General features: G+C 36.2%; 1 pseudogene; it reads left to right on the top strand.

Annotated features, from left to right (window-relative positions):
- The first annotated feature begins 6,794 nt into the window (after positions 1-6,794).
- On the top strand, positions 6,795-7,478 carry LOC132226388 (large ribosomal subunit protein eL21-like; annotated as a pseudogene).
- The last annotated feature ends 5,533 nt before the right edge of the window (positions 7,479-13,011 follow it).

The raw sequence follows: 13,011 nt of genomic DNA, 5'->3' as shown, positions 1-13,011 counted from the left end.
GATTAGATCGTTATTTTTTTGTGAGATCAATGAATTTTATAATATGAATCAATTACCATAATTATGAGGAGAAAGAACACAAAATTCCTATATGCATTCCTTATATTCAGAATGTTAAGTATATTTACCAAATCAATGTATATTTAGCCAGAGCAATAGATACACTAACCTGAAACCAGGAAATTTAGTGGGACAATTTTCAGAGGAACACCAAACTAAATGGACAATTAGATTACCTTGTGTTAAATACAAGATGGCTGAGAAAACAGTTCTATGTGAACACATAGAAAAAGATTGTTGTAAATGCTGTCCCTTAATATCTGACATAATGAAATTATTATCAAATCCTGGCTGCCTATTATTAGTTGATGGCTAATTATGTAACTTCCTAATGCTTTTTTTTTCTAAAAAGGAAGTGAAAAGTGTGGTTGAAATTGGAAGCTTAATAAAAAAAGACTGCAGAGTTACACTTCTGCCTTTTGAAATTATTTTTTCCATATACTGAAAATTTCTTGAGCTATTTCCATGAGGCTGATACTGTTCTGAGTGCTACATATGTATTTCAGCACTTAAAACTGATCTCAACTCCATGACATAGTTACTAACATTACCCCTATTTTAGAGATGATAAAAGTGATGCAGAAAAGTTGAATGATTTGTACAAGTCCATATTCAAAGAGATGGTATAGTTCAAGTTGGAAGCCAGTCAACGTGACACCAGAAGCTGCCTCATAATCTCTACATATCTTTCTTACTCTTTTACTCTGCTAGTTATGTTTCACATCTCTGGGACTATAGCACAGATTTCTCTTCCCATTTTTTAATGGTAAGCTTATCACATAATGTGCCCCTTCCATTACTTCCAGAGTAATTGATTCATGAGTGATTCCACCTGCAGCATCTTCTATGCTCATCTTCTGCCTCTTCAAATGCTTGTTGGAGAATTACACTTGTTCCTTACGATATTATCACTTTGAATTCAAAATATGTTCAGGACATTAAAGATGGGCTAGAGATAATGAAGTCTAATTTTTCATTCTGAATATACTTGTTTAGTCAATTCTATTATACTTTTCCAGTTGCTAAAATAATATATTCCCCAAATTTTCTTGCTAATATTCTGCTAATCACTGTCAATTTTCTTTTCTCTTTTGTATCCTTTCTTTCCATTATTGTTTATATCAAATTCCTACTCAACAGCTCATTCTAAATTTTTAATTTGGTTGCCATTTTTTTTCCTAGAAGAAAGAGCCTCAGTGTCTAGTTTTTCCATTATAATTTCTCTTCTACTCCCTTTCCCCATGGCGTTACTTTTTTAAAAACATCAGTTGTAAATAATACAACTCTATCAAAATTCTTATAATATTTGAAGGCTTCATATTCCCTATAAAATGTTGCTGTAGTAATTAGTCTAACAAAAGTCTTTCATATGTGCCAAATTAGCTCCCCATTATTGCTGAGCAACATTCTCCTTTAAATATATATGGGTTATTCACCCACCACTATTCAGAAATCCTATGTTCTCTGTTCTTCACTCTCAGTGACATTGTTTCTTCTCTTTGGAAAATTAGCTTCCCTTCTCTCCACTTATTGGCATATTTTCCTTTCAAACAATGCTAGTGTTAGGCCCCCAAAACACCTATAAAATCTCTACTAGAAACACTGATAACAGTTTTCTCCTTTCTAAATTACTGGGTGACTTTGGTTTTGTCCACTCATTGTCCCTTATAACGGAATACAATATTTCTGTGTTTTCTATTTATTCCCATTTTATGTCATACCACAAGTACCACATTTTATTTTTGCTCTGTTGAAATCATGTATTGAAGGCCAACTTACTAGCATGGAATTTTTAACAAAGTACTCAAATATGAGATAATTGATACAAAGTAATCCAGCAAAACCAGCTGGAAAATGCAAATAACTTTAAATACTTTAAATACAAATAACTTTAACTAGGAGTGCTTAAAATATCTAATTAATATACTTTAAACAAAGAAATAACTAGATAGAAAGAGAAGACTGTGTTACATAAAGCCGATTTTAAAATGCGTTGGTCTTGCAAGAAATTTCTCCTGTGCCCAATTATTATGCCACAACTAATTGAACATTTTAAAGTGTGGTAAGTGGAATCCTAATATATAAAAACCCAGGGTCCATAACATCCAAAATGATCAAAGGCTCGATCAAATGCCAGGCAGCACACACAGCAGGCTCCAGTGGGTGGGGACTGGCGAGCAGGTTGAACTGCTGACCTCTCGGGGAGAGAGAGAGGCAGGGCTGATCAGTGGCTACCACAGCAGCTGCTCCTCTCCCTCCAAGAGATCAGCAGTTCAGCTCTCGCCAGCAGCCTGGAGTGGCTGTTGATCAGCCCCACCACTCTGATTAGGCCCAGAGATAGGCCTGAAGACACTGACTGGCATAGAAACTGACCAATCAGAACCTAATCTGGGTGAACTGTGAAGGCAGAACCTAAGGTAGGGGCTGAGGAGGGGTTTTAAGGGCAACAGCTGTTTGGTGTAAGGTGTAAGAAAGTGGTTCAATTTTTTAATGAGCAGTTTGGCAAAATAGTGCAGATGGCTGGCTATCAGTCCAGATATAGGGATTATGTACTTTTGTCTGCCAAGAGCATCTCCTCCAGCTGAAAAAGGCTCCCCCACAAAAAAATTTAGGAATCCTATCCTATATAATCTATCTATACTAATAAAAGGGTAATATGCTAATTAGACCAGGTTGACTGGCCATCATCTGGACATCTGACTTACTTCTGGACAAAGCCATAGTGGTGGGGACTGAGGCAGAGGCTGTTAGGGGTGATCAGGCCAGCAGGGGCGGGCAGTTTGGGGTGAGATCAGGCTGGCAGGGGAGGGCAATTGGGGGCAACCAGGCCAGCAAGGTAGGGCAGTTGGGGGCGAGATCAGGCTGGCAGGGGAAAGTTGTTGGGTGTGATCAGGCAGGCAGAGGCAGTTAGAGGCAATCAGGCAGGCAGGCAGAGGCAGTTAGGGGTGAACAGGCAGGCAGGCATGTGAGCGGTTAGGAGCCAGCAGTCCCAGATTGTGACAGGGATGTCTGATTGGAGAGGGTGCAGGCTGGGCTGAGGGAACCCCTCCCCCCCCCGCATGAATTTCATGCACCAGGCCACTAGTAAGAAAATAAAAGGAGAAATTTTATAAAGCATGAACTCAGGAGTAAAAAAATACCTTATGATTTTTTTCTACAAGATTATTTAAAATGGCATTAAGAGCAAAATATTTTTTCAATGTTTATAGTTTTATTTTAAAATTTTGTTATACTTAGTTTTTATTTAAAACACTATGAGTTTCGTAAAACTATTGTTAATTTTTGGACTATGTTTTCAATGTTTTGAAACAAATATTACTAACAAAAGAAATAAAATATCTGATAGAGGAAATTCTATTTCATAAACAGCTAGAAAGGTAAATTTTTGTCTACATATTGCCTTGCATGTTTTATAAGATTCTAACATTTAATAAACATTGGTCTCACAATACAATCACCAGAGTTTGAGTTCTTGCTTTTCTTTGACTTTATCTGTAAATTATGATATATCATTCAACCTAGCTAAGCCTCAGGGTCATATTTATTAAAATTTGGTAACTGGTAGTTCTAGGTTTGGGGTAGAAATAAATAAGATAACAAATGTAAAAAAAAATAATAACACAACTCTTGAAAAGGTACTTAGCAGCAAATATCAACTGAGTCTAAACTTTAAAAAGCACCAAAGTGAGTGATTAAAAAATAAAGTTAACTTTATGTTTAGTTTATTAGTCTATGCCTTCTAGACCCATCTTGTTGCTAAAATTACTTATAACAGAAAATGAGATACTAGGACAGAATAAATCCATGAAATACGGTGACTTCAAAACAGTATCAATGAATTTTATGATGATGCCTTGAATATTGATAATTTTAGAATTCTATATTATTATCATCCCAATTAATCAGCTAGTATAATTAGCTGGGATACTCACTGTTACCTACCATGAACCTTCCCCAAATCTCCTACTCTCCTTGACTCTTTTCCTTGGTCTTCCTAGATCTGTATTACCTTTTTCTCTTTATTGAATTTATTGAGTGCCATTGGTCAATAAAATTATATAGGCTTCAGGTGTACAATTCTATTATACATCATCTGTATATAGTATTGTGTGTTCACCACCCCAAGTCAAGTCTTCCGCCATCACCATTTATCACCCCTTTACTCTCTCCTACCTTCCCCCACCAACCTTTCCCTCTGATAATCAACATATTTTGTCTATCTGTGAGGGGTGTTTTTTGGTGTGTGTGTGTGTGTGTGTGTGTGTGTGTGTGTGTGTGTGTGTGGTGTGTGTGTGTTGCTTACTTGCCGGAAGCCGGTCCATGCTTGCTGTTTCAAGGGACCTGGCATATATGGCATACTCTTCTTAATATGTTTGCTCACCTTCTTGGCACTATGTGTTTTAACCAAGGTCACCTCTCTGAGAAAGGTTGTTTCCCCAGGTAGAGATTTTCCCCTGAAGTTAGGGAGGGAATAAAATCCCATAACTAAATGCCAGGCGGGTAATTAATCACTTTAACTACAAACAATCATGCTTAAGCTGCATAATCTTTACTCCCTGGAATGGAGATAAGAAACGCCCTAACCTTTGTAATAGAGATTGATAGGATTGAATCAACTGGTATAAATACAGATGTAACAAGACAGAAAGAGACAGAACTTAGAACACAGAACTTAGAAGACAGCGCCTAGAGACGGGGGAGCTTCACTGGAGAGAACATGGCAAAAGATCCTGGACAGAAACTGGCAACAGAACCTAGAGACAGAACCTAGCGAGAGAACATGGCAAAAGATCCTGGACTGAACCTGACTACAGAAATTGGCAAGAGAACCTGACTAGAACCTGGTGACTGAACCTGGCTGGAGAACCTGGACAGAACCTGGCTGGAGATCCTAACCAGAACTTTGCTGGAGATCCAGACCAGAACTATGCTGGAGATCCTGGCTAGAGATCCTGGCTAGGCTGCTGATCAACTGAATGCTATCTCTGTGTCATTCCTTCTTCGCCGACTCTGTCCTCACCTTTGGGGACCCCTGGACCTGCTGGGGTTGGACCCTGGCACTTACTCCCTTAACTTTTGCACCCAGACCCCAAGCCCCCTCCCCTCTGACAGCTGTCAGTCTTCTGTACCTATGAACAAAATGAATAAACAAACAAAATAGAAGCAGATTCAGACATACAGAGAACTGGCTCTGTATCTTTAAATTTGTACCTTATTCTGGGTCTCTTTTGTGGATAAACTCATCATTTTTCAGGCTTAAATTTTTTCACAATTGTTTTGTGACATGAATGAAGTAAACAACTCACATAATTTTAAGTAACGTGGAAAGTCTCAAAATTGTATGCACATTTTGATTTTACAATAACACTTTCAAAACATTCATTTTAGGAAGAAATAAATGGGACATCCATTTCACAAAGTGGAAAATTTTTTACCACAGGAACAATTTTCTTCTAAATTTTGTATTTTATAATATCGAGAGTATTTCCTGCCCTGGACGTCTTACTTACTCCAATTCATGCTCACACCATGCATTCCTTTTCATGTCCAGATTATAGCTATACTGTAGAGAAAGATAATGGCTGGAAACACTTGTTTTATAGAGGCACAATCTATAAAGAAAAGTGCTTTGATGAAATGGAAATACTAAAAAAAGACATCCATTGCTCTGCCAGTGTTACGAAAGCTGATTTTAAACTTAGGAAGAACAGCAGCAGTCCTTCATGTTGGTCCATATTCTCCCAGTACCAAGAGACGACAGCATTAACTTTAGAAATCCAGAGGCTACGTTTACATAAGTTCTGCCCAGTGCTTTTTTTCTTTTGTGTTTTCACCATGTGCATTTTATTTAAAGGAAATGATTACCATATGGTTTTGATTCATTTACACTCAGCTCATAAAAAATACTGTGTTTTAGGTGGTATTTGATGTCCACAGAATTTCTGAGCCTTTTTATAAGTTATTTTATTAAAACCAGGAAGTTACACTTTGCTAGCACACAAAATTAAATGCCAAATGGTTCATATTTGTTAAAAAAATAAATCTATCAAATACACACACACACACACACATATATATATATATATATATATATATATATATATATATATATATAAAATGATGTATATTTATCTACTTTCTTATCTCTAAAATTTTGTTTTTAGGTTCCCAGTGAAGTAGAGAATTGAGTAAGTTACTTAGAAAGTTCAATTTTTTGAAGCATGTTTACTGAATCATATAGTTAATTCAGTATTTTTCATTTTTAAAATAAATTTTTGTTTTATAGATAAGATTTATTCAGATTGCACTCAACTTGTATGTAAACATTCTTATATTCATATAGTACAGTCTATATTCTTGAAAATATATATAAATGTGAACTTTCTGAATTCTGTTGATTGGTTTCATGATACATGAAAATCCCCAACACTTAAAGCATCTACTCTAGGAAATTATAACAAGCATTCAGAGCTATAGTTTTCCACTCATTTATTTTTCAGAATCGCTTGTCCAAGTAAAAATTTTAATTCATCACTCAAGTTTTAATTAACAGAAGGTAATTAATTCAGAAAACCTCATAGACAAGCATTTACACTGCAGGAACTAAATAAGTAAGACACCAGTACAGACTGGGCTCCAGTTGCCAGAGGAAAACATAGACACAAAGTAACTGGAATACATGACAATAAGAACTGCTTATCTGACTTTTCAGCCAGAAAAGCTATCTTTCAGTGATGACTGCCACAATGGGAAAGAGGAGAAGCACTTGCTATATGTTCTCTAAGCCTTCTAGACAGCAAAGAGTTGGCCTTTGGCCACATACATGTAAATCTACAAGAAAGGTGATATTGTAGACATCAGAGGGATGAGCACTGTTCAAAAAGGTATTCCCCACAAATGTTCCTATGGCAAACTGGAAAACTCCATAATGTCACCCAACATGCAGTGGGCAATGCTGCAAACAGGTATAACAAGGGCAAGATTTTGAAAAGAGAGTTAATGTACATCTATAATAATAAAAGCATAATATGCTAATTAGACCAGACATCTTTCCGGACGACCTTAGGGATGAAGCCGGGGCTGTGAGGGAAACCCAGGTCCCAGGTGCCTGCTGGTGACGGGAGGGAAGCCCAGGTTCCAGGTGCCAGAGGGAAGTCAGTATTGGCAGCCGGGGGAAGGAAGGCCTACTCTTGCATGGATTTGTGCATCGGGCCTCTAGTATTTAATATTAAACACTGTAAGAGCCAAAATAGCTTCCTATCAAGAATAAATGAAAATGATCACAGAAAAGAATTAAGGAAGCTGAAGAGAAAGGTACTTGGTTTCAGCCTGCTCCACCCAGAGAATCACACTTCCTGATAACCTATGGAAAGGAGACAGAGCTGCTGGAACCCACTCCATATGAATTCATGGCATGATAAGTGTAAAAAAAAATAGATCTTTGTACTGCTAATAAGAAAAAAAAGAATTATTTTCAATTATATTCATTTTTCAAATTGAAGAGACTATATTTTATTTTATTTTTCCTTTTTGATACCACAGTTCCAAGATCAGTTCATCCTAATCCCAGACCTGTTTTATTTATTTTTTATTTTTTATGCTTTAGAAAAATCAATCATCTTACCTAATAATAGACAAACATGTAAATCAACTGTCCCTCTGCTATGCTCACCAGCCAATTAGAAAAGTATGCAAATTAACCCAACAAAGATGGCGGTTAATTTGCATACACAGGGGCGAAGCGGCGGAGCCAAGACTGAAGGCTCCGTCCTGAGCTGCGAAGACTGAAGGCTCCATCCAGAGCGAAGGCCTGGGTCCTGGGTGCCAGAGGAGAACCCATACCGGCAGCCAGGGGAAGGGAAGGCCTATTGCATGAATCTCTTCGTGCAACAGGCCTCTAGTGTATAATAATAAAAGCATAATATGCTAATTAGACTGGATGTCCTTTCGGATGACCTTCTGGACGAAGCCAGGGCTATGAGGGAAGCCCAGGTCCTGGGTGCCAGAGAGAAGCCGGTGCCAGCAGCCAAGGGAAGGAAGGCCTACTCTTGCACGAATTTTGTGCATTGACCCTCTAGTCATCTACATAATAGAATTTAGGAATGTCACAAAACTGGTATGCTTTCTCCAATATGTCTCTTACAACCTCTTCACCTACTTACTGATGTGTGACATTCATTTAGGTGGGAAGAGTATTTTTCTTTAAGGTTATACATTTGTTCAAAAACTAATTTGAGAGAATATAAATGAACTCAAGGAGAAAATCTTTCCCTAAAAGGATTATTTCTAAGTAGTATATACTGTTAAAGTTACAACGTGCAATTTTTCTGTTTTGTTTTTACTACAATTCAATGATTTTTTAAATAGTGTTTATTCTATGAATTATAGTATGCATATCTTAATTATCAGAGTAGGGTTATTATTATACAACTTCATATAAAATTTAAGAAACTTACAATACTAAATTGTCTAATACCACTTACTGTTCTTTTTGCAATTATTATCATATGAAAGGCCTGGTGCATGAATTCATGCACAGGTGGGGTCCCTCAAGGTGGCCTACAGGGACTGGGCCCCAGCTCATACCCCCGCCTCACAGCCCCAGCTCATGCCCCTAGCCTTGCAACTCCAAAGCCTGCCTGGGCCTGGCGCTGCCCCCTCACCTGCTCCACCATCCTCCCTGCGGGTTGATCAGGCCTCCGCTCACACCCACCTTGGCCTGGCACTGCCCATTCACCTGCTCCACCATCCTGCCATGTTCCTGCTCTCGTCAGGGCCCATTGGCGCCTGCAGCACCTCCACTGCCACCTGCTGCCAGCACTACATCGCCGACATCCACCATATTCCACGCCGCCCCCCTGATGGTAAGCGCACATCATAGCAAGCAGTCGAACTCTCAGTCAAACAACTGCCCGAGGGGATAATTTGCATAAGAGGCCTTTATCATATAGGACATTTAAATTTCTATCATCCATGTTGTTACATCTTATTAATCACAGTAATATCTGCTCTACATTGCAATGTCATTATTTACTATGAAATTTATGTTTATTTCTCTTTATTCTATTCTGTGAACTTGAGTTTCTACTTGGTGTCATTTCTCCTTAAAGTTCTTTCTTTAGTTTTTGTTTGTTTGTTTGTTTTTATATATACTACAAGTCCTACTGGTAACATATTTTTTTAGCATCTGCTTATTTTTTAAAAAATCTTATTTTATCAATTTTTGAAAAGTATTTTCACTTTGTGGGAATTACTTGTTTATAGTAGCAATGATAATGATGATGGTATAATTTCAGTATTTTTTAAGTATAATTTCACTTTCTTCTGACCTTTGCTATTTGTAATTAGAAGTCAGCCATCTATTGTACTACATCTTTCCAAGTATTTCATTTATTTTTATTCTGATTGTGTCTAGGATTTTACTCTTTATATTTTACTTTCATTTGTTTGACAATAATGGCATTATTTAAATAAATTTTGATAGTTTACATATTGATAGTCTATGTTTTTTACTTTGTGAGCTCCCGACAATGAATTATTTATATACCAGGGGCCCAGTGCATGAAATCATGAGAGATCCAGGCCTGGCAGGCCGCGGGACCCAACATCAAGTCCCGCCAGTCCCGCAGGAAGCAGCGTCAAGGTACCTCTTGGTGACCGATCTTTGGTCATTACAGCATTACAACCACTGGGTTTTTATTATATAGATTAAAACATAATGTATAACTATTTATATGAACTCAAATTACACTTCCATTCTCTTTTCTCCCTTTTTGGTTTCTAATTACACATATATTATACCTCTTGATCTTTTCCTTCCTGATCATTAATTTGCTTATTTATTTATTTTTAATGTGTTTTGTTTTATCTATTCTCTTTAGTGTGAATAATTTATCTTGTTATCTGTTCAAATATAATGAATAGTTTATATAGAATCTCCAATTTTTATTACTATTTTCATAATGAAAATTTTATATCAGATACTATATGTTGAGCTCTATAATTTACAAATGGGCTCTATTTCTCTACTTATGAGTTTCTATATGTTCACTTAAGGTCAATCCTTTGCATAAAGCTATGCATGTATTTATAATATATGTTTTGATGATCTTGTGTGCTGTTACCTAATTTGACTGATATTGTAGTTGTTTTCACTTAAAAAAATATACATCACATTTTCTCCTATGGATATCTAGTAATATTTTTTTATTTATGATGTAAAATAAGGGTAATATATTGCAAGAAGTCTTAAATGTCTTCTTTTACAAGTTGCCGAATTTGACCTCTATGCCAGTGAAATTACAGATCTTTTCAATCCTTTCAGACTCATTTTACTAGAACCAAATTGTTATAGGAAGATGACGGTATGGGATATGCCATACCTACAAAGTACTGATCTTGAGCATACTTTCCTGTTAAGATAATTTTTCAATTAAACTTATACTTTCTCAGGTCTTTTTTTCCCCACTCAAAACTGTAGATGATGTTCGTTAGACTGACATCAGGATGAAGGAGAAAGCTGCTTTTTTTTGGGGGGGGGCGGGGGGAGGGGTGAGTTGCTCCTACTTTTGTTGTAGTTTTTATACTACATTGCTGATGTTTTCATTTTATAAATAATGAAAAAATATATACACCAAAGTCTTGGAGATATGTGCTTATAAAATTAAGATAACAGCATTTGCACTATAAGTGGATTCGATGAATATAACTAATCTTAAAACCAAGTAAAAGATAAAACTTTGCCATTACTTGCTATCCTTTTGTTTGTTTCAATATGATTAAAAGATTGCTTTTTCAGAAAACAAAACAAAACAAAACAAAAAAACCCCCACTGTTTTAGGTTTTTTTTTTTTTATTATTAAAAGTAAAGAAAGAAAGAAAACCCCATGCAAAAGCATTATGTTTGTTTTTATCATGTTCCCCAACCACTCCCCTCCCGCCTCCCCATGGAGCATATGCGTGAAATAATAAGTTACAAATTGCTGTCAATATTTCAAAGCCATAGCCACTATTTAAACATGTATTTAATAATAGTTTACTATAATTAAAGATAAAAGCTAATCAGGTTTTAAATATTTTATGATCCAAAGTAAAATGTGTGCTTTTTTGGGGGAAGAAGTTAAGGTGGTTCAGTAATTGAATGGCAACATAGACATGCCCTTAATTATATCCATGTAATAGAGACAGAAAAACGTTAAAGACATGGGTCCTTGAATTCTTCAAAGGACCTTTGATTATATAATCAGATACTTAAAGAAGATTAGCTTCAGAGTTTTAAAGTGCACACTGATTGCAAGTAGTAATAGCTTCTTTAAATACTTTGTTTAATATCTTTAAATTTATAGTGAAAACCTTGGCCAGTAGAATTAGTTTCTGATTTGACCTCATTGTGTATCTGGTCTTCTAATATATATGTGAAAACCCAGATTGTTCTTTCACATATATTTTTAGAACCAAACAAAAGAGAATAAAATCTATGTTTAAAATAGTCTATTCAAGTATATAGGAAAATGTCTATCCTAGAAAATTTTAGTTCTCAAAGATCAGTGTGTCCTTCACTGTAATCTACTTTATATGAAATCTGGGATCATCTGTTTCCCAGTGGGACTTAGATGACAAGGGAAACTGATGTATAATGAAATTTGTATTGCTAGCTGGGCTATAATAAATGTTTTGTTTCTACCTCAAACGCATCTGTCTTCAGCCAGCATCCATGAAATTATGGCAAATTAATATGTTAGGTTTAAGCATAAAAATACAAAAAAAAACCTCAGACCTGTTACAGTTCTTGAAAATACTTATTCAACCCTTGCTATGTAATATAAAATATGCTATGTACTGGAGAAAATATATTATGGATATCACAAACCAGTATGGTGAGAGGGGGGGGGGAGACCCATTAACAAAATTATATTGTGAATGCTAAGAATAAAGCAAACAAAACTCTGAGACAGAAAATAAGAACATATGTGGAGGTGGGGTGAAGAGGCCAGAGAGGGAGCTTGTGGAAAGTTGTCAGTAATGACTCTAAGAAACAGACTTTGAAGGTGACAGATGATCACCAAGAAGAACCTAGTCATCTGAAGAGTGGTTAGAAAGCAATGCAAAAAAAAAAAAAATTAGAACGTGAACATATCTCAAGTGGCAACACTTTTGTATGTTAGTTACAAAATGCTACATGTAGCAATCTAGATAGAATAATACAGTGAATGGTGTTAAAGGGGAAAAAATCTGACATTTCTCAAAAATGGTAAAGAAGACTTATTCAGGTCTACTGCAGCAGGGATATATATTGCAATAGGAAATCAAAGCCCAGTAGAGTAAAGACAACTGGGAATTTGTAACCCAGGTGCAGAGTGAGGAGGGTCAGTGGATGGAAATTACTTAGAGGAGATATAAGGAATAAGAGAATTTTTTTTTCAGAACTTACTTATCAGTATTCTTGCTAAAAACAGGTCAAGGACATATACATCAAGGGTGGGGGACGAGAAACTGGATCAGATAGCAAAGATGAGGGGCTTCTCACTAAACTCACTTCACAAGACTGGGCTAAGATGGTGAAAGACACGGTGGGGAGAGGGTGGTGCAGGGCCAAGGCCTGCCAACTAGAGAAAAGTGTTCAGAGGAGCCTGACTGAAGTTCAGTCAAGGAATCTTTGTTAGTGGGCACAGTATTGATCATGCAGAACCTCACAGACCATTGAAAGCAATTTATAATCTATTCAAAATACAAATGGCATTGATAAAAAAAATTTAACATAGAAGGGACAAGATCTACTTTAACCAACGGGCCACTTTTGCTGTTATGTTGGCCATATTTGATGCAGGTGTTAGATAATCAAAACTTAAATAGTTTTCACAACTTTATATGCTCATTATACCAAAGCACCTCTTTCTGTTTTCTTTTTTTATAAAAGTTAAAATATAAAGTGGAAAATATATTAAATAACTA

This window comes from Myotis daubentonii, chromosome 2 (genome assembly GCF_963259705.1).
Source record: "Myotis daubentonii chromosome 2, mMyoDau2.1, whole genome shotgun sequence".
In the NCBI taxonomy this organism is placed as follows: Eukaryota; Metazoa; Chordata; class Mammalia; order Chiroptera; family Vespertilionidae; genus Myotis; species Myotis daubentonii.
The sequence above is the reverse complement of the archived record's forward strand: the minus strand, read 5'-3'. Positions and strand labels throughout refer to the sequence as shown.